Source organism: Pinus tabuliformis, chromosome Q (assembly GCF_031772625.1).
Source record: "Pinus tabuliformis cultivar Carrire ecotype Pingquan chromosome Q, CPIR1, whole genome shotgun sequence".
NCBI lineage: Eukaryota > Viridiplantae > Streptophyta > Pinopsida > Pinales > Pinaceae > Pinus > Pinus tabuliformis.
In genome coordinates, this window is record NC_142296.1 from 1,021,043,835 (window position 1) to 1,021,066,944 (window position 23,110).

At 41.2% G+C, this 23,110-nt stretch overlaps 1 pseudogene; it reads left to right on the forward strand.

Moving 5' to 3' along the window:
- Positions 1-12,836: 12,836 nt before the first annotated feature.
- LOC149222966 (protein DETOXIFICATION 41-like) overlaps positions 12,837-23,110 on the forward strand; it is a 58,577-nt pseudogene continuing 48,303 nt past the window's right edge.

Below are 23,110 nucleotides of genomic sequence, written 5' to 3' on the forward strand. Positions count from 1 at the left end.
TGGGGATGTGTACCTGGCTTCTTCAAGTACACATGTAGATCATGAGGCATGGTTGATTGACTCAGGTGCATCCTTTCACTTCACTCCCCATAGAGAGTGGTTCTGCGAGTATGAGAAATACGATGGTGGTGATGTCTTCTTAGGAGATGATAGGAAGGCTAGAATCATTGGTCAGGGAAAAGTAAAGTTGAACTTGCAAGGTGGAAGGGTTAGAACACTTCCAGGTGTTCTACATATTCCTGCATTGGCCAGAAATCTGATTTCTGTAAGCAAGTTGGATGATGCAGGTGTAAAGAGGGTGTTCGAGAAAGATACGTGCAAGATGGTTTGAGGAGCACTGATATTAATGCGGGGAGTTCGGATTGGAACTCTGTACAAGCTGCAAGGTAGCACTGTTGTTGATGGGTGCAATAGTTCTATGGTTCCTGAAAATGGAGTAGAGAATCTAGTGGTCTCTGGAGAGAAGACCATGTTGTGGCATCAAAGGCTTGGACATATTGGAGAGAAGGGCCTTTGAATACTTCATGGTAAAGGTATGGTAGAAGGTATGAATAATAGCTCTCTGGATTTTGATTTCTATGAAAATTGTGTATATGGGAAGCAGAATCGGGTGAGTTTCCCCTCTGGTGGTAAGAGGATGAAACAGATATTAGAGCTTGTGCACAGTGATGTGTTTGGACCCATGAAGGTCCCATCACTGGGTAAGTCTGTGTACTATCTATCATTCATAGATGACTTCTCAAGGAATACATGGATATATTTTCTTAAGGAGAAATCTGAAGTCTTTGACAGGTTTAAAGAATTTAAGGCTCTAGTGGAAAATCAGACAGAGAAGAAGATAAAGGTGCTGAGAACAGATAATGGTGGAAAATTTTGCAGCAAGGAATTTGAAGAATTTTGTAAGAAGTGTGGTATAGCAAGGCAGAAGACTACTCCATATACACCTCAGCAAAATGGAGTCGCAGAAAGAATGAACAAGACGTTGATGGAAAGGGCAAGAAGCATGCTCAGTGGTGTCGAGTTAGGACAGGAATTCTGGGCAGAGGCAGTGGATACTGCATGTTACCTGATCAACAGATCACCTTCATCAGCATTGGAGGATAAGACTCCACAAGAAGTATGGACTGGTAAGAAACCCTCTCTTTCACATCTATGGGTATTTGGATGTGATTCATATGTACATGTTCCAAAGGAGAAACAAACCAAGTTGGATAGTAAATCTGAAAAGTGCATATTTATTGGGTATAAGGATGGTTTAAAGGGTTATAAGCTTTGGAACCCAGTCACACGGAAGGTTGTGTACAGCCGAGATGTGTTGTTCAGAGAGGTAAAAGATGTTATTCAACATGAAGTCCAACCAAAGGAACCTGAGAAGATAGAGTTTGAGCCAAAGGAGGAAGAATCAGACTCTGCAGCAGAGGAGGAATCAGAAGATGAAGAGCCACAAACTCCGGCTGTGAGAAGATCAGTTCGAGAAAGAAGGCAGCCAAAAAGGTATAGTCCATCTGCTTTCAATTCAAATTTTGCTTTGTCTGTTACTGATAATGATCCCAGAACTGTGAAGGAAGCAGTGGATTCAGAGGATGGAAAACTCTGGAAAGAGGCCATGGTCGATGAAATGGCATCTTTGCACAAAAATGAGGCTTGGGATTTGGTGGAGTTGCCGGCTGGAAGGAAACCCATTGGCAGCAAATGGGTGTTCAAGAAGAAGACAAATGCAGAAGGAAAGGTGGAGAAATACAAAGCTCGGTTGGTAGCAAAAGGTTATTCCCAGGTGCCGAGAATTGATTTTGGTGATATTTTTTCTCCTATTGCCAAGGTAACTTCTATTAGATTACTTTTATCTGTTGCTGCTGCTTTTGATTTTGAGGTAGAACAGATGGATGTGAAGACAACATTTCTTCACGGGGATTTGGAAGAGGAAATCTACATGAAGCAACCTGAAGGCTTTGCGGTGAAGGGTAAGAAAGAACTGGTATGCAAGTTAAAGAAGTCTCTGTATGGGTAAAAACAGTCACCAAGGATGTGGTATCAGAAATTTGATACATTTATACGGGGACTTGGCTTCACCAGAAGCAAAGCAGATCATTGTGTGTATTTTAAATTAATTGGTGACCGTATTATTTATCTTGTCTTGTATGTGGATGATATGTTGCTGGTTGGAAATGACAAAGAAATTATCCAGGATTTGAAGACCCAATTGTCCTCCAAATTCGACATGAAAGATATTGGTGCTGCAAACTATATTTTGGGCATGGAAATTAAAAGAGATCGGTCAAAGAGGAAGCTCTGGTTAAACCATAGGAAGTATGTCAAGACAATACTCCAGAGGTTTAATATGCAGGATAGTAAACCGGTGAAGGTTCCTATTCCTGTAGGTCTGAGGTTATCTGTTGAACAGTGTCCCAAGACACAAGAAGAGGAAGAGGACATGTCCCGTGTTCCATATGCAAGTGCAGTGGGTAGTTTGATGTATGCAATGGTTTGTACTAGACCAGACATTGCACATGCAGTGGGAGTATTGACGAGGTTTATGTCAAAACCTGGGAAGGAGCATTGGACAGCAGTGAAGCGGGTTTTCAGGTATTTGCATGGCACTAGAGATTATGGTTTGTGCTACTAAGGAAGACCAGGATTGGACAGAGTGTTGGATATTCATGGTTTTGTTGATGCAGACTGGGCTGGAGATCTGGATCAGAGAAGATCTACAAGTGGGTATGTGTTTAACCTATTTGGAGGTGCAGTCAGTTGGATGAGTAAGAAACAATCTGTAGTGGCACTATCAACTACAGAGGCAGAATACATGGCAGCCACTCATGCAAGCAAGGAATCAGTTTGGTTGCAGAGATTGTGTTCAAGTATGGGGTTAGTACAAGGAGCTATAAGAATAGACTGTGATAGCCAAAGTGCAATTTTCTTGGCAAAGAACCCTGCTTATCATTCAAAGACAAAGCACATTGATGTTCAGTATCACTTTGTGAGGGATATGATAGAAGACAGAAAGGTGTTGCTAGTAAAGGTGGACACTTTGAAGAATACTGCAGATGCATTGACAAAATCTGTGAGCTCTGAGAGTTCTCTTGGTGTAGAGAAGCAATGGGAATCTCAAGGCTGAAAAAATGACTAATCTCTCCTGTGGCCCCCTGTGGAAAGAAAACAACAAGTGGGAGATTGTTGGGTTGTGTTATATTCTTTCCACGTAGTTAATAGGGGGTTTGAAGGGCACCCGTAACCCCACTTTATGGGGTCTGGGGCAGCGCCCCAGAAAATTTTGGTTTTGGACCATATGTTAGGTTGGGCTGACCCACCTATGGTTTTGTGCATGATTTTCGCACATGTTTTTTGGACGCAATGGTTTTCGGTCCATGGTATTGGATGCTTCGGCATGTATAAATATGTATTGTAACATTGAAAGGAACATAATGAAAAATCAAGCTGGTAGTCCCGGTTTTGTGATCCAGGGAAAAATCTCTGTGCATATGTGTTTTATGGGTTATGCTCTCGCATTGTTTATTTTCTTTTTTTAAGAATTCGTATGCAGGCAATTTCTGTACAGGGTTAAAACCTAGACGCAGGGGGGATGCATCTATTTCGAATTTTGTTTTCACTTATTCACGTTCGGTACTATGAACTGGAAGCCCTCAAGGAATTTCCCCGAAATCTGGAGTTCAGGCATCAGGGGAAGTGATCACACGATGATCTTGGACTCCTACTATCTTAGGCGAGGTTTCAACGCCAGACACAATTCAACCTTCAGTAACCTTTAGGTTGTGATTCCACAAGTTATAGTATCAAGCATTTCATGACACTCTTTAGGCATGCACAATCACAGTTTCCATTTTAATCTCAAAACGCATTGCAACCATAATTATTAAACCATTGAACCATTCAGATTTGAAGACATAATTCCATTTGACAACTCCAGTTATCATTTGGAGAAATGAAAGATCAAACTTCTTAGGGGACCCATTCAAATTTCCCCCCAGAGCAGGTTTTAATAGGGTGGTGGTTGTGGCCAAAACAACCTCTAAAATTAATGTTCCCTAGAGGGAACAACAAAAACATTCCAAAAAGGGTTTGTTCCCTTTAAGGAATAGCAGTTGTTCCCTGGAGGGAACAACAAAAAGACTCGAAAAAATGTTGTTCCCTATAGGGAACAACAGTAGTTACTTGTGGCTACAACAAAATGGAAAACCACTGGGCTAACCAATTATCTCTATTACCAAATAAAATTTGATCCGTAGAACATCAGGGTGTTAAGATAAACTCGAAATGCAAACTATATAGACGGACATGCATGGGTTCCACTTCAGTATTAATCTCTTTAGGCGGGAAAAAGACAAATAGCTTCTACTTACTGATAGGGTTTTGACAAGCATTCTCTAATGGTCGTATTATGGGATTTATTGACCCTCCTTTACCTATTTTCTACTTTCAAAATCCTTTTGGGGCCATCACCAGTTTGTCAATACCTGTTTAGGTGTGTACCTCAACTCTTTATCACACATCAAGCTTGATGAATATATGTAGATATGTCTATCTGCACTTTATGTAAAAAAAATTAGTGCTATACTTTTGTATGATCGAATGGGGCGCAGTCATGGATCATGCCATATTTTTAAACCGCTTAAGCAAGGTTGGGCTTGTTGTATCAACTAGTACTCTGAGTCCAGCAACAGTCCCTACTCCAACTAGCTTCCCAAACAACCTATCCTTCCAAATTGGCACAAGGACTCGACATTTCATTTTTTTTTTAATAATTCCTTCCAGTTCCGGGCACAAGGACGGGAGCACAATTAAATTTTCCATAGGATATACGACAACGAGCTTAGCCCATGAAAAGAGGTTTACTTGTAGATGATAGATATTGGAAATTTTAGTGTGGTGGGAAGAACCAATGGAGAATAACTGCAAACCTTATAGGCAAGTATAGGCTAGGTCTGGGTGGGATTTTAAAATGCAGTGTTCTACCATGCCAGTCCAACCCTGGTTATGCATTTTTCATTTTATAAAGATCTCCCTACCTACTTCGAGTGTCCAGGTTATCAACAGAGCCTACCTAGTTCCCAAAATATGCCAATGAGTGGCTTCGATTTGAATTTTACCGTTGATTTTCTAGTTCTCGTAGGCTCATTAAAGGTTTTCTTGAATTTCAAGGTAATAATGAATCTGGGATCTGCAGAATCACCAGCAGGTTAATGAGGGAAGCAAAAGGCTAAAGGTGGCGAATGAGGGAAATCGGAAGAGAGTTATAAAACGTGAAAATGAGACTAAAAGACCGAAATCAATTGAATGAAAAGGACTGAAATTCAAAAGAGAAGGAAGATAAACTTTACGCAAGACAAGAACGAAAAGGATGAAAACATAACTAAGTTAACAACAAAATAAAATGAATCCTAACCTACTCAGGAGGTAACCACCATATGGTGGCTACTGGAAGTATCTCTTAATATGTTGGCCATTAATAGGGAGTTTTTTGGTTTCTCCCTGTAAATTTTTCAATGGAATTGACACTCCCAGTAGTTCTATTCTTTCTTTCAAATAAGGAATGGAGATTTGTAGGTTCTGTTAGTGTCGGTCTTGAGCCCTCCATCAGTGATCAATAACTCTTTGCATATGCATTTATAGGTGTCTCATCAGTGTCAGTTTTGCATCCCGCTAGGCATGCCATAACACTGAATGGAGGAGCTGGTCTTTGTTCCCTTCTTGGCTTTGTTGGATCAGGTCATACAACAATGTAATTGAGTCATGCTTGTTTTTATTCTTGTTTTGAAGTCCCATGGTCTTAGGTCTAGGGTTATGAGTCAAAATCATTTCAAGGTCATTAGTCATGGTCAGTAAGTGCCCAGCAAGCCGGAAGGAGTTTTGTACATATGTTTCATTGTCATCTTCTTCAGCTACAGCTCATTTTATGCCTTGGATTTAAAAACACTGTTTTTAATTCCAAGGTCATGTGGAATTTGAAAAAACAAAGAAATTTTCAAAAATTTGTAAAAGTGCCGGCAACAACCCTGGTTCCTTCGCTACAGTCCATCAGGCGGTCAACCTGCAAAAAGAACGAAGTCAAACGCATCCAAAGAGCTTATTTCAGGACAAAAAGACTCTAAAATAGTGTTAAAGAGAATGTAAAGGTTTAAACATTATAAAGTGGGTTTTTAAAGTCAAATTTTTTTAAATATGAGCCTATAAAAGCAAATTCCCTCTTGCAAGGTCTTCATTGTGCATTTGGAGCAAGAAATTACAAGCAAAAGGCGATTAGAGGGCGAAATTGGGCAAATTGCAGAAGTTTCAGTCTTTTGGAGGAGCGCGACCAAACGGAGGAGCGCGACCAAAAAAAGGCCAACGCGCTGTGTTAAATTACACAGGCGCGACCAAACGGAGGGGTGAGACCAAACTGGGAGCTTGCGCGACCAAAAAATCAGTTTGCTGTAAAATTTATTCAAACGCCAAATTCACCCTCGAATTTTCTCCAACTGTTCAGGTATGCCTCATTCACATGTTTGATGATGGGTTGGGGTTGCAAAAGAAGATTATGGTCATGATTTTCTGCAAGGAAATCCATAGAAAATAGGTTAAAATGACTTGATGTTTTGCATGCATATGTATGACAGTTTGTTTGTTTTTCAAGGCAATTTTTTTCCTTATATCCCTCCATTCATTTTCCCAAAATTAAATTACATATGTTAACATGTTATATTTGTTAATCTCATTTGCAAATTAGTCATACCAAACCTGCACCTTAAATCCTATCAAATCCTACCCCTAAATCATGTGCAAACCCTAGTCCTTTCAAACCCTATAGTCATGTTCAAACCCTACACTAGTATATACAGCAAATTTACATATGTAAATACACAGCAGAATAAAAAAAAGCATATAAAAACAAAAAGAAAAAATGATAGCAAGGCATGCTTATGAATATCACACAAAAAAAAACAGTGAAAAATGTAACTTGCATAGCCTTATAAAAACAAAAGAAAAATGACCTCTTGCTGTGTAAATGTCAAAGATTAGTAGCTGTATGGTGCTCATGACAAAAATTCATTAAATATACAGCTGCATAGTTATCAAAAGAGCAGTTTTGCTGTGCTAGGGTTTGCAAAGTGACAAGGTATTTATCTCCCTATCCTTAAACTCTGTTTTCCCTTACCTTTCCCCTCACAAAAACCTTGATTCAATTGCTCATTAAATCCCCTAAAATCCCTATGCAATTGATACCCTTCCCTTTTGACAAAGTATGTAATTGAAAACCCTAATTCACTCATGGCAAATGAAAAAATAAGGCTGCCTCTGTTTTTAATGAATTGCTGTTACAAAAATTGATTGGCAGCAGACTTTGTTGATGGGTTCCATTATTTCCCCTAAACCTAATTCCTAATATCTTCTATTTTCCCTCATTCCTATGTTACAATCCCCTCTCCCTTCCACTGTAAAATGATCACAACAACCCCTTCCTTTCCTCTTACAATCAGAAACCCTAATTCCCTATGGTAAAGCATGATGGAAACTGCCAGCATTAAAAAAGAACTGTTGTTATGTAAAGTAGTTGGTAGTGATTGATAAAGGGGTTTCATTGTCCCCTTAAACCCTAATTCCCTTTCACCCTCATCTTCCTAAATACCATTGACACATCATATCCCATTTTTCTTGCAAATTTATTACAGTAACCCTTCCCTCCCTTGGTGATCAAGCATACAAAGTCCCTGTTCCCCAAAAGCATCAATGACCATTTTAAAAGTTATAAAAAATAGAGTATGCTCTTAATAGACATTCAAAGACAAAATGAAATGAGCAGCCGGTTAAATGTTGATAGTTGATGCTGCCTTATCCCCCTATGCCCATGACATCCTTCCTTCCATCATGATGAAAATTCTATATTGTCCTTTCCCTTGGTGATTAAAAATCACAGTTTCCCTAAATAAAGTATTGATTTGCAAATGATGAAAGATGAGATGGCATGTTTAACATTATGTGATGTTTTCCTTCAGAATTCCCTGCTTATATATATATTTTTTCCCTTTCCTATATGTAAATTCCCTCCCCTAACATATCCCTCATGATGTTTCCCCTTGAAAACAGCATACTTCACAGCATTTTGCAGGCAGGGCAGCGGTCATTTTGACTTATTTATTCCACCTTGCTCAATAACACCATGTCAACCACTGAGACTAATGAGCAAGGTGATGACCGATCATCATCTACTGAGATTGAGATACAGCAGAGGCCTCGTAGGGGAGGCAAGGGTGGTCACCACAAGAGGGAAGAGCCTACATCACTGACAGAGTTGCAGGCTTGCCCATTGGCAGTATCTTGCTTTCAGCATATGGCTTGTTTTCAGTTTTGTGAGAGGCTGTCACACATCCAGCATCACAGAGACTTGGCCCGGTTGTTTGTCCTCCATCTCCATGACAGGCAGGTCACCCTTGCAGGGGTGAATTTTGTGTTTTCTCCAGAGGCTATCACAGATGCTACCGGGATACCCAATGTGGGTGAGGTATGGCCAAAGCGCAAGTGGGTGGACCTGGTATACTATGAGCCATATGTTAGGCCTGCCTATGTGCATCACTTGACAAGGAACTTTCCTATCAAGTTCCTCCGAGCAGAGTATATAGACACCATGAGACTCATTATGCACTACTTCACATGCGAGGGGAGATTCTCACGAGTATTTTCTTGTCATATCCGCATGATGATGCACTTCACCAGAGTGAGGATGATGAACATCTCGGCATACTTATTTCACGACATTCAGAGGATAGCCACTACCTTTCGGAGACAGACTCCAGTACAGCAGCTCCGGAGCCTATGCCATCATGGTCTTATTCAGCTAGTAGTTTCCCATCAGCTGAGCCAGCAGGGCATCCCTTGGGCGGATTTCATCTCCCGAGATGTTTTCACACAGCCACATTCAGGGCCTGAGGCAGTTCATGAGGAGGGAGGGCCATCACATCAGCCCGAGACCAGCATCCCGAGACACATGGCTTCTTCTCCTCAGGTCACATATCAGAGAGGTCACATGACCTTATTTGCAGCAGCCCGACGAGTACTTTCTCTACAGCCAGTGGAAGGGGTCTCGTCTTCATCATCAGAGCAGCGAGTGTTATCTCCACACCAGGTGGAAGGGGCCTCGCTTTCTTCATCGGCACAGGCAGTACGAGAGGGCAAGCAGCCCATGGTTGAGGATGAGGCAGTTGGCGAGGCACATGATGATTTCACTGGTCGTGATGCTCATTCTCCTTCCTCTTCAGATTTCTATGAGCTCAAGGAAGAGAACCTTGTGTTGCAGCGGAAGCTTGAGATGGCTCAGTGGACTATCACTTATTTAGAGCAGCGGACCAAACAGCTGGAGACCGAGAAGGAGTTGGATGAGTTATGGAGGATTCGATTCGACCGAGTCATCAACCGCAGGAGGCCTGGGGACCCACTACCCAAGGATAGAGAGTTATTGCTCATCCGAGCAAATTGGCGCTTGGAGGGACTATTAGACAAGGCAAACCGTGACAAAGAGCTACTCCGGAACATGAAGACACACTACTGGGCAAGATTACATGTTTGCAAGGCGAGAATGAAAATTCTCCAAAGAGAGCTGTCAGAGGCCCGGAAGAAGAAGAAAAGGACAAATCCACTCCGCATCTTGGCTGAGGCATCCCTCACTCATCATGGTACTGATCAGCCTTGATCTAGCATCAAAATCTGAAAATTTTGAGAATTTTGGAGCATTTTGCAAATTTTTGGTAAAATTACAGGTTTTGCCCACGGTTTGGTCTCACCCCGGGTGAGACCATTTTGAAGGGCTGCTCGGAATTTTGCAAACTTGGCATTTTTGGAAAGGGCATGCAAAAAGAAAAATTACCAGTACTTGGGGGCAGCCTAATTTTGAGTTTTGAGCCTCCAAAAGCTCAAAATACACCTAAAAAATGACTTTCTGCCCACTTTTTGAGTTGCAGAAAGTGACCTTGGGAGAAATGGTTTTTGAGGGATCAAATCAACACCAAATTCAGAAATTCCACTTGGGATGGAAAGTAGACAGACCAAGCTTTCCAATGAGCCATCTTGCACCTGATTTGGATCAGTGGAACCCACTCAAAAGTAGCTGCAAAGGGGCGCGACCAGAACTTCCAGGGGCGCGACCAAAACTTCCAGAATTGCCAGAATTTGCCATTTTCGGTCAAAAAACACTGTTTTGACTATGGTTGACCATTTTTACTTGTAGATGATGGATGAATGTAATATTTTCATGGTACTTTGATAGGCTTTATCTTTCTTTACTCTTCTAGAAGCTTCTTTGATGTAAATAGTTAATATTTAATGCATGGATAGGCTTCCTAACTTTTAGAGGCAAGTTGTTGTGCTGGCCTATTATCTAGTGACTGATTTAGAATTAGTTGTAACAGCTCCTAGGAAGCTGAGCTCGACCCCTAGAGGTGGGGAAAGAGGTTTGACCTTCTATATTATGCCTTCTCTTTCTCATTTTGATGGTTGGACTCTAGAGGGAGAAGTGCTATTGTATTTTTGACTTGTATTTTCTGCAATTTGAGGAAAAGGAAGGCCAGGGTTTTGCAGACTTCATTGTGGATTCTTGTGGATTATTATGTTGATGGTGTGTCTCCTACTGTTATTGTAAGTGTGTTTATGTGTTCCATTTCTTAATCTCTTGCTGCTATTTAAACAAAAGAAGTGATAAAGTTTGAATTCATGCATGCCATGCTCAGCTTTCAATTTTGTTTAAAATTTATGTTTTCCACTGTCTAGAGAGGATTCGAATTCATTGTTTGCCCTCTTTAGCCTCTCTTCTTTCTTCCCTGATCATCTCTTTCAGTTAAAGGCATCAGCATAGACTCCTACCTTGCCCCAAAGACCCACCTGCAAAAACTGAGCTCAATCCCCGCACCCTAAATTGCACTCCCTCCAATTGCCACCAAAAAACCCAAAAAATCTTTAAATAAACCCCCCTTATCAATTTACTAGCCTAATATCTTTGATCCTAATTGGTCAGCTTATTATATTATAAGATCTATCAAATCTGACCCGAGAGAGCCTTCTCATACCTCGTAGGGCTAGCTACAAGGTGAAATGGTTTGATGTAGCCTTGAGAGTTTGTCTATCTCAGCCTAGGTGAATTCCAAGCGCTAACATATTGGCGACCATACTGGGGAAGAACATCTAAATCTTTGCTCATTGAGTGTGTTGGTTCATAAGTCTTAGACGGAGCCTGAAGTTACGCCAGAAGCCTTCGAAAACGCTCTTGTTTTACATCAGCGTTAGTAGATAAACGCTGCTTCAGTCTATCTCCGTGGGATTTGTGAACATAGCACTTCAGTGACATCTTTATCCCAGTATCATTATGGACTCTAAGCTTCAGATGATAAGCTAAGAGTTTCCATTTGGCTGAGTGGTTTTTCCTTTCCTCGTTTATTTGTATTTACAAGCTGGCTTCTGATTCAAAATTGATTGTTAGATCTAATTCATCGCCTGCTGTAATTAAATATTTTGAAGATCTTGATTTCGACGAGGATTTTGAATTGTCATTGTTTAAATCTAAATCTGAAAGTGCACTCGATACTTTGGTTCTTGATCCTGACTTTGCAGCTGTGATTGACCTCGAAAGGCATAACAAAGTGGTTGAATCTTATATTTTGCGGCATCTTCAAAGTAGTATACATGCTTCAACTCTTGTTGATTTTATTGAAAACATATCTGATCATATTGGGTCTACTATTGATCAAGCTGAAAATCTTCAAACTTCCCTCACGGCTCATCGAGTTTCTTTCCCTCCTTTCATTTCTATTTCACCTATTTCGCCTATAGTTACACTTCCTGATACCCCTGTTGGTTCACCTCCATCTACACCTCAAACTCCATCATCACCTTTATCTCCGCCAACATCCCTTCCCCTTATCACAACCCCTGTTATTATACTTCCAACTCCTCCACCTCCCCCGCCTAGAGTCATGGCTGCCCGATTTGCTCCCCTTGTTCTCCCTGCAAACCTTCATGACATGCCAGCTGACTACCAGAGCAAGATACCAATGTTTGATGGCACTCCACAGAGTGTCTCAGCTCAGCAGCATGTTGACCGGATGACTACCTTTTTTGATCTGTATGAATTGGATGAGGAAGATGTTACCATGAGGTTGTTCGTTCAGACTTTTGGAGGAGAGGTCCGGAAATGGTTCAGAGGGTTGAGAGCAAATAGTATTGTTTCTTTGGAAGCACTTCAAACACAATTCTTGGACAGATGGGAAATCAGAAAGGATCCGCTGCAAATCAATGCCGAATATAACAACCTTAAGAGAAATCCGGGTGAGTCCGTTCAAGACTACATCATAAGATTTAATGCAGTGTATAATGCTATACCAGATGATCTTAAGCCTTCTCGAAAATCTGCCTTGCTGAAGTTCCCGGATGGTTTCGATCCGGAGATGGCCTACTCACTGCGGGACCGAGACCCTCCTACTTTGGAGGAAATGCAGAAAATTGCAGTCAGTGTGGAGGCTAATTTGAATGACAAAAGGGCAAGAATGAAAGCGGAAAAGAAGGTCACAATCAAAGAGGAGGTAGCATCCACTTCTCAAGTTATTCGGAAAATGGAAGAGATGTCAAAGGCACTCCAAAATCTCAGTCTTGGCAAACCGGAACCACAAGTTCGAAACTCGAATTTCAGAGGTCAACAACAGCAGCCCCAATATAGGATAAAACAGCGGGAGCCACGAGGTCAAGAGGCGGCAGTACAGCAACCGATCCAACCCCCATTTCAGCAAAACTATGTCACTCAAGAATCTGAAGATGAGGGTGAAGGTCCCGGTGAAGAAAATCATTTTTTCACTCCCGATGACATGCCCACTTACATCACGGAAGAAGACGAGCTGGTAAGCAATGCTTATGCACCTCAAGATGAGCATTACATTCTATCTAATGATGTGGCACTTCAAGATGAGTCTGAGGAATATCAAAGAGGTTATCTACATGCCTTATCAGCTCAACAAGGTAAAGAGAGACAGCTGAGAAACCGAACAGTACCTATACATCCACTTCAAAAGAAGGCAGAAAATGCGGCAAAGAATGGTGCTGCTGTTCCGCAAAGAAAAGGTAAAGAAATCATGGATTCTTCATCAGCCCCAACAGCTCCAGCAAACAAGATGGATCAGCCATCAAATGTACCTAAAGATAGAGCAGAAAAAAGAGATAATCCGGCCAAAGAAAGTGAAAGAAATCAAGCGTTCAGCATTGAGAATGAAGTCTCAAAATTGAAATTGTCCATTCCACTTACTGAAGTCATGAAGAACACTACTTACAGAGCACAAATTTCTAAGATGTTCAATACTGATCCAATGTTAGATGCGGTTAATGTGGAGGATGATCAGCCGGAATTGATCTTTGGGCCAGCTCTCAATGGTGAGTCACCAGAAAGCGATGTCCCGCCATTCTATATCAGCTTGAGAATTCATGATTATGTGCTTCATAATGCTATGTTCGATTCGGGAGCATCACACAATTTAATGCCCAAGGCAATAATGGAGAAATTGGGACTTGATATAACTCGTAACTACCATGATCTATACTCATTTGATTCCAGCCGAGTTAGATGCATCGGTCTGATTAAAGATTTAGTTGTTAGCTTGGATCAAATTCCCGCAAAGAATCTCTTGATGGATGTGGTAGTAGCGGACATTCCTCCAAGGTTTGGCATGCTTCTTTCAAGGTCATGGGGATCAAAACTCAAAGGCACTTTACAGCTGGACTTTTCATATGCCACTATTCCGGTGTTTGGACAAATGAGGAAAGTCTATCGAGAGCAAAAGATGAAGTATATGATTACAAGCAAGGAAAAACCGGTAAATCATCCTGTAAACTATGTACAGACAGATCTAGAGTCCTATGTTTTATTTGCTGATAGTTTTAATGAAGTAAATAGTCAATTAGTTCAGATAGAAGATATCCCAGGCATTGCTGAAGATGTTAGAGAAGTATTGAGAACGGAAAGCAAAGAAAAGACTGCTGTCATAAAGTCAATTGCTGAGATAAATGAACAGCAAGTCATGACTGAAACAACATCACAAGTACAGCCCTTGGATGATGATGAAGATGGTCTTTGGACCATGGATTTCGACGGGGCAGTGGGCAGCGATGGAGCAGGCATTGGCGTATGGATCCGCAGCCCATTTTCAGTCTCTAAACAAGTTCCAATTAAGGTACAAGTTTGCTCTTATAAATTGGCTTTTGATTGTTCAAATAATGAAGCTGAATATGAGGCCCTTATAGCTGGTTTGAAAATCCTCCGGAAATTAAAAGCAAAGAAGATAGCAATTTATGGCGACTCCGAGTTAGTGATCAAACAAGTAAAGGGGGAATTTCAAGCTAAACATCCTCGTATGCGGGCTTATCGCAATGCTGTTTTGGATATTTTGAAGCGGTTTTCAGAGCACACTTTAACATGCATACCACGGATACAAAATGGAGTTGCCGATGCTTTGGCTAAGGCAGCAAGCAATTTAAAGATACCAATGAATTCGAGTAACAAGTTTGAAATCTATGTAAAACACCGCCCCACAATCCCGGACAACCAAAGGAATTGGCAAGTCTTTCAGGATGATGAGGAAATCAAAGACTTCTTGCATGGAGAAGGTAAGTTTGAAGAAATCTCAATTGACATGGAGCCTGAAGGAATAAATCAAATGGATGTTTTGCAGCTGAAAGACAATCATATTCCAAAGGGACTGATTCCTTTAGAAGAGCTTTTTGATCAAGACGATGTGGCTCGCAAGCCAACTTTGATGCCAACCGAAGAAGGTGTGGAAGATGTCAACCTTGGGACAGTGGAACATCCAAAGATGGTGAAATTATCGAAGGCCCTGCCACCCAAGGTAAAGAATCAATACATTAGATTGCTGTCATCATTTACTAATGTATTCGCTTGGGATTATTCAGATCTAAAGACTTATGATACAAGCATAATCCAACACACTATTCCAATCAAACAAAATCAGAAACCTTTTCGGCAGAAGTTGCGGAGGATCAATCCCAAGTTGCTGCCCTTGATTGAAAAAGAGGTAAATAGACTTTATCAATCCGGAATTATAGTTCCCGTTCGCTTTTCAGATTGGATTTCTAATCTAGTGCCAGTACGGAAGAAAACCGGTGAGATTCGGTTATGCATAGATTTTAGAAATTTGAACAAGGTATCTCTCAAAGATAACTATCCGCTGCCAAAGATGGATCACATATTGCAGCGAGTAGTAGGTGCCTCCAAGATGTCATTGTTGGATGGATACTCCGGCTACAATCAGATCCTAGTCCATGAGGATGACCGTGATAACACAGCCTTCACTACACCTTGGGGAACATTTCATTATGCTAAAATGCCTTTTGGTTTAAAGAATGCAGGTGCAACATTTCAGCGAGCTATGGACATGGCTTTTGCCAATGAAAAGGACATATTTTTAGTTGTTTATCTTGATGACTTAACGGTATTTTCTAAATCCGATGAGGAGCATCTTTTTCATTTGACGAAAGTTTTTCAAAAATGCAGAAAATATGGCATCTCTTTAAATCCAAAAAAGAGTCTCTTCGCCATGAGTGAAGGTAAATTGTTGGGACATATCATTTCCAAAGATGGTATACGTATTGATCCCGCAAGAGTGGAGGCAATTCAGCAGCTAGAACAGCCCCGAAACAAGAAGGAGATACAATCTTTTAATGGTAAATTGAATTTTCTGCGTCGCTTCATTCCTAATCTTGCAGAGCACTTAAGAGAAATGACCAACATGCTTCGGAAGGACAGCGAGATCAAATGGACTGAGGAGGCAGTCAAATCCTTCAACTTAATCAAGGTAATCTTGTCTTCAGCCCCGACCTTAATCAGCCCTGATTATACTCAGGATTTCATATTGTTTTCTTTCGCTTCCGAGCATACACTAGCAGCAGTTTTGATGCAAAAAAGAGAGGGTGTTGAAAGGCCAATTGCATTTTTCAGCCGGATCATTAGAGATGGGGCATTAAACTATAACATCATTGAGAAACAAGCGCTGGCCCTGATTAAGGCATTGAAAGATTTCCGGGTTTATATTCTTCATTCTCATGTCTTAGCTTATGTTCCTAGTGCAGCGGTAAAGGATGTCTTGGTACAAATAGAGCCGGAAGGTAGGAGAGGCAAGTGGATTGCTGCTCTCTTGGAGTATGATGTTGAAATCAAGCCAACCAAGCTGGTTAAAGGACAAGGACTTGCTAAACTAATGGCTGAAACAAACCTACATGCGCTTGACATCAACTTGATTGCAGCCTTGTCCGATGGTGAAGGAGAAAATTCAGCGGTTCAAGTATCAGACATTTTCATTAATTCTCCTTGGTATGCTGATATAGTGTATGTACTTCAGAATGTGTCCGCGCCTCCTGGAATGTCAAAGAACAAAGCAAGGACTTTGAAATTGAAGGCCGCTAAGTTTTGCATCATGAAATCAGCATTGTATTGGAAAGATCCCGGAGGCATCCTATTGAATTGTTTGGTTGAAGAAGAAGCGAAAGCAACGGTAGAAGACTTCCATAAAGGAGATTGTGGAGGTCATTTATTTTGGAAAACTACAGCCAACAAGATTTTGAGAGCTGGTTTCTATTGGCCATCCCTTTTTTCTGATGTATACAAAGTGGTGAAGAGCTGCCATGAGTGCCAAATATTTCAAGGGAAACAAAGATTGCAGCCATTGCCACTCAAGCCGGTGGAAATTAGCGCACCTTTTCAGCAGCCTTGATTTCATTGGTGAAATACACCCAGCTTCATCCGGGCAGCATAGATGGATTTTGACTGCTACCGACTACTTCACCAAGTGGATAGAAGCAGTTCCTACTCGGCAGGCCACAGACTCGGTAATTATCTCCTTTCTTGAAACTAATATCTTGTCCCGTTTTGGCTGTCCATTCAAATTGATCACGGATAATGCAGCTGCTTTCAAGTCAAATAAGATGGTGGATTTTTGTTATAAGTACAATATCAGTTTGGGTCACTCCACCGCTTATCACCCGCAAGGTAATGGGCTGGCCGAATCATCAAATAAATCACTAGTAAACATTATCAAAAAGATGTTGGAAATCAACAAGAAAAGTTGGCACAAGAAGTTGGTCAATGCACTGTGGGCTGATCGGGTGAGCCAAAAGAGATCAATAGGAATGTCGCCATTTGAGATTGTTTACGGGGTTGATGCAGTTTTTCCTACATCACTTAGTGTGCCGGTCGCAAAGTTAATCCAAGAAACGGGAGAAGACATGGATCCAATGCAACGGAGAATCAGTCAAATGGTCCACCTACAGCAGACAAGGGAAGAAGTCCTCCAAAACTCTTTGAAGCTGCAAGAACGTATCAAGAAGATTTATGATAAGAAGGCAAAATCAGAAAATTTTCAACTAGAAGATGTTGTTTTGAGATGGGATGCTCGAAACGAGGACAAAGGTAAACACGGTAAGTTTGATAATCTGTGGAAAGGTCCTTTTAAGATTGCTGCATATCGTGGTCCTAATGCTTTCCTTCTTAAGGAGTTGAATGGCGATGAATGTCCCGGTGGGTCGGTAAATGGCCGGCTTCTCAAGAGATATCATGTTTGAATAATGCTGCTCTAAATCATCTTCATTGTACATATCATTTTACTTTACTACAGCAAGCGTGAACTGATCTTTCATTCTTGGTTTGGGGCCCGAAATAAAGGCTATAATTCCAAGCATGAAGATTGGTTGGTGTGGGATTTCAGTTTGTTTATTTTCTGCAAAAAGTCAGTTTGTTTGAGTCATAGTCCTTTCAAAGTTTTCAGTTTATAGTCAAGTCAAATAAAGTCTTTTTGAGTTGGTTATTTTTTCTATTAGTTGACTCCATTGCCCAATGAATAAAGCACTGGTCTGCTCTCCCAAGAGGTCTGAGGTTCTTGGCACCTCCAAGGAGCTACCATCCCCATTGGAGCCAATGTTAGTGTCGGTCTTGAGCCCTCCATCAGTGTCTTTGCATATGCCTCATCAGTGTCAGTTTTGCAGAGTCATGCTTGTCTTGAAGTCCCATGGTCTTAGGTCTATGAGTCAAAATCATTTCAAGGTCATGAGTCATGGTCGGCAAGCCGGGAGTTTTGTACATATGTTTCATTGTCATCTTCTTCAGCTACAGCTCATTTTATGCCTTGGATTTAAAAACACTGTTTTTAATTCCAAGGTCATGTGGAATTTGAAAAAACAAAGAAATTTTCAAAAATTTGTAAAAGTGCCGGCAACAACCCTGGTTCCTTCGCTACAGTCCATCAGGCGGTCAACCTGCAAAAAGAACGAAGTCAAACGCATCCAAAGAGCTTATTTCAGGACAAAAAGACTCTAAAATAGTGTTAAAGAGAATGTAAAGGTTTAAACATTATAAAGTGGGTTTTTAAAGTCATTTTTATTTAAATATGAGCCTATAAAAGCAAATTCCCTCTTGCAAGGTCTTCATTGTGCATTTGGAGCAAGAAATTACAAGCAAAAGGCGATTAGAGGGCGAAATTGGGCAAATTGCAGAAGTTTCAGTCTTTTGGAGGAGCGCGACCAAACGGAGGAGCGCGACCAAAAAAAGGCCAACGCGCTGTGTTAAATTACACAGGCGCGACCAAACGGAGGGGTGAGACCAAACTGGGAGCTTGCGCGACCAAAAAATCAGTTTGCTGTAAAATTTATTCAAACGCCAAATTCACCCTCGAATTTTCTCCAACTGTTCAGGTATGCCTCATTCACATGTTTGATGATGGGTTGGGGTTGCAAAAGAAGATTATGGTCATGATTTTATGCAAGGAAATCCATAGAAAATAGGTTAAAATGACTTGATGTTTTGCATGCATATGTATGACAGTTTGTTTGTTTTTCAAGGCAATTTTTTTCCTTATATCCCTCCATTCATTTTCCCAAAATTAAATTACATATGTTAACATGTTATATTTGTTAATCTCATTTGCAAATTAGTCATACCAAACCTGCACCTTAAATCCTATCAAATCCTACCCCTAAATCATGTGCAAACCCTAGTCCTTTCAAACCCTATAAACCCTACCTTTTCCCATGTGTCATGTTCAAACCCTACACTAGTATATACAGCAAATTTACATATGTAAATACACAGCAGAATAAAAAAAAGCATATAAAAACAAAAAGAAAAAATGATAGCAAGGCATGCTTATGAATATCACACAAAAAAAAAACAGTGAAAAATGTAACTTGCATAGCCTTATAAAAACAAAAGAAAAATGACCTCTTGCTGTGTAAATGTCAAAGATTAGTAGCTGTATGGTGCTCATGACAAAAATTCATTAAATATACAGCTGCATAGTTATCAAAAGAGCAGTTTTGCTGTGCTAGGGTTTGCAAAGTGACAAGGTATTTATCTCCCTATCCTTAAACTCTGTTTTCCCTTACCTTTCCCCTCACAAAAACCTTGATTCAATTGCTCATTAAATCCCCTAAAATCCCTATGCAATTGATACCCTTCCCTTTTGACAAAGTATGTAATTGAAAACCCTAATTCACTCATGGAAAATGAAAAAATAAGGCTGCCTCTGTTTTTAATGAATTGCTGTTACAAAAATTGATTGGCAGCAGACTTTGTTGATGGGTTCCATTATTTCCCCTAAACCTAATTCCTAATATCTTCTATTTTCCCTCATTCCTATGTTACAATCCCCTCTCCCTTCCACTGTAAAATGATCACAACAACCCCTTCCTTTCCTCTTACAATCAGAAACCCTAATTCCCTATGGTAAAGCATGATGGAAACTGCCAGCATTAAAAAAGAACTGCTGTTATGTAAAGTAGTTGGTAGTGATTGATAAAGGGGTTTCATTGTCCCCTTAAACCCTAATTCCCTTTCACCCTCATCTTCCTAAATACCATTGACACATCATATCCCATTTTTCTTGCAAATTTATTACAGTAACCCTTCCCTCCCTTGGTGATCAAGCATACAAAGTCCCTGTTCCCCAAAAGCATCAATGACCATTTTAAAAGTTATAAAAAACAGAGTATGCTCTTAATAGACATTCAAAGACAAAATGAAATGAGCAGCCGGTTAAATGTTGATAGTTGATGCTTCCTTATCCCCCTATGCCCATGACATCCTTCCTTCCATCATGATGAAAATTCTATATTGTCCTTTCCCTTGGTGATTAAAAATCACAGTTTCCCTAAATAAAGTATTGATTTGCAAATGATGAAAGATGAGATGGCATGTTTAACATTATGTGATGTTTTCCTTCAGAATTCCCTGCTTATATATATATTTTTTCCCTTTCCTATATGTAAATTCCCTCCCCTAACATATCCCTCATGATGTTTCCCCTTGAAAACAGCATACTTCACAGCATTTTGCAGGCAGGGCAGCGGTCATTTTGACTTATTTATTCCACCTTGCTCAATAACACCATGTCAACCACTGAGACTAATGAGCAAGGTGATGACCGATCATCATCTACTGAGATTGAGATACAGCAGAGGCCTCGTAGGGGAGGCAAGGGTGGTCACCACAAGAGGGAAGAGCCTACATCACTGACAGAGTTGCAGGCTTGCCCATTGGCAGTATCTTGCTTTCAGCATATGGCTTGTTTTCAGTTTTGTGAGAGGCTGTCACACATCCAGCATCACAGAGACTTGGCCCGGTTGTTTGTCCTCCATCTCCATGACAGGCAGGTCACCCTTGCAGGGGTGAATTTTGTGTTTTCTCCAGAGGCTATCACAGATGCTACCGGGATACCCAATGTGGGTGAGGTATGGCCAAAGCGCAAGTGGGTGGACTTGGTATACTATGAGCCATATGTTAGGCCTGCCTATGTGCATCACTTGACAAGGAACTTTCCTATCAAGTTCCTCCGAGCAGAGTATATAGACACCATGAGACTCATTATGCACTACTTCACATGCGAGGGGAGATTCTCACGAGTATTTTCTTGTCATATCCGCATGATGATGCACTTCACCAGAGTGAGGATGATGAACATCTCGGCATACTTATTTCACGACATTCAGAGGATAGCCACTACCTTTCGGAGACAGACTCCAGTACAGCAGCTCCGGAGCCTATGCCATCATGGTCTTATTCAGCTAGTAGTTTCCCATCAGCTGAGCCAGCAGGGCATCCCTTGGGCGGATTTCATCTCCCGAGATGTTTTCACACAGCCACATTCAGGGCCTGAGGCAGTTCATGAGGAGGGAGGGCCATCACATCAGCCCGAGACCAGCATCCCGAGACACATGGCTTCTTCTCCTCGGGTCACATATCAGAGAGGTCACAGGACCTTATTTGCAGCAGCCCGACGAGTACTTTCTCTACAGCCAGTGGAAGGGGTCTCGTCTTCATCATCAGAGCAGCGAGTGTTATCTCCACACCAGGTGGAAGGGGCCTCGCTTTCTTCATCGGCACAGGCAGTACGAGAGGGCAAGCAGCCCATGGTTGAGGATGAGGCAGTTGGCGAGGCACATGATGATTTCACTGGTCGTGATGCTCATTCTCCTTCCTCTTCAGATTTCTATGAGCTCAAGGAAGAGAACCTTGTGTTGCAGCGGAAGCTTGAGATGGCTCAGTGGACTATCACTTATTTAGAGCAGCGGACCAAACAGCTGGAGACCGAGAAGGAGTTGGATGAGTTATGGAGGATTCGATTCGACCGAGTCATCAACCGCAGGAGGCCTGGGGACCCACTGCCCAAGGATAGAGAGTTATTGCTCATCCGAGCAAATTGGCGCTTGGAGGGACTATTAGACAAGGCAAACCGTGACAAAGAGCTACTCCGGAACATGAAGACACACTACTGGGCAAGATTACATGTTTGCAAGGCGAGAATGAAAATTCTCCAAAGAGAGCTGTCAGAGGCCCGGAAGAAGAAGAAAAGGACAAATCCACTCCGCATCTTGGCTGAGGCATCCCTCACTCATCATGGTACTGATCAGCCTTGATCTAGCATCAAAATCTGAAAATTTTGAGAATTTTGGAGCATTTTGCAAATTTTTGGTAAAATTACAGGTTTTGCCCACGGTTTGGTCTCACCCCGGGTGAGACCATTTTGAAGGGCTGCTCGGAATTTTGCAAACTTGGCATTTTTGGAAAGGGCATGCAAAAAGAAAAATTACCAGTACTTGGGGGCAGCCTAATTTTGAGTTTTGAGCCTCCAAAAGCTCAAAATACACCTAAAAAATGACTTTCTGCCCACTTTTTGAGTTGCAGAAAGTGACCTTGGGAGAAATGGTTTTTGACGGTCAAATCAACACCAAATTCAGAAATTCCACTTGGGATGGAAAGTAGACAGACCAAGTTTTCCAATGAGCCATCTTGCACCTGATTTGGATCAGTGGAACCCACTCAAAAGTAGCTGCAAAGGGGCACGACCAGAACTTCCAAGGGCGCGACCAAAACTTCCAGAATTGCCAGAATTTGCCATTTTCGGTCAAAAAACATTGTTTTGACTATGGTTGACCATTTTTACTTGTAGATGATGGATGAATGTAATATTTTCATGGTACTTTGATAGGCTTTATCTTTCTTTACTCTTCTAGAAGCTTCTTTGATGTAAATAGTTAATATTTAATGCATGGATAGGCTTCCTAACTTTTAGAGGCAAGTTGTTGTGCTGGCCTATTATCTAGTGACTGATTTAGAATTAGTTGTAACAGCTCCTAGGAAGCTGAGCTCGACCCCTAGAGGTGGGGAAAGAGGTTTGACCTTCTATATTATGCCTTCTCTTTCTCATTTTGATGGTTGGACTCTAGAGGGAGAAGTGCTATTGTATTTTTGACTTGTATTTTCTGCAATTTGAGGAAAAGGAAGGCCAGGGTTTTGCAGACTTCATTGTGGATTCTTGTGGATTATTATGTTGATGGTGTGTCTCCTACTGTTATTGTAAGTGTGTTTATGTGTTCCATTTCTTAATCTCTTGCTTCTATTTAAACAAAAGAAGTGATAAAGTTTGAATTCATGCATGCCATGCTCAGCTTTCAATTTTGTTTAAAATTTATGTTTTCCACTGTCTAGAGAGGATTCGAATTCATTGTTTGCCCTCTTTAGCCTCTCTTCTTTCTTCCCTGATCATCTCTTTCAGTTAAAGGCATCAGCATAGACTCCTACCTTGCCCCA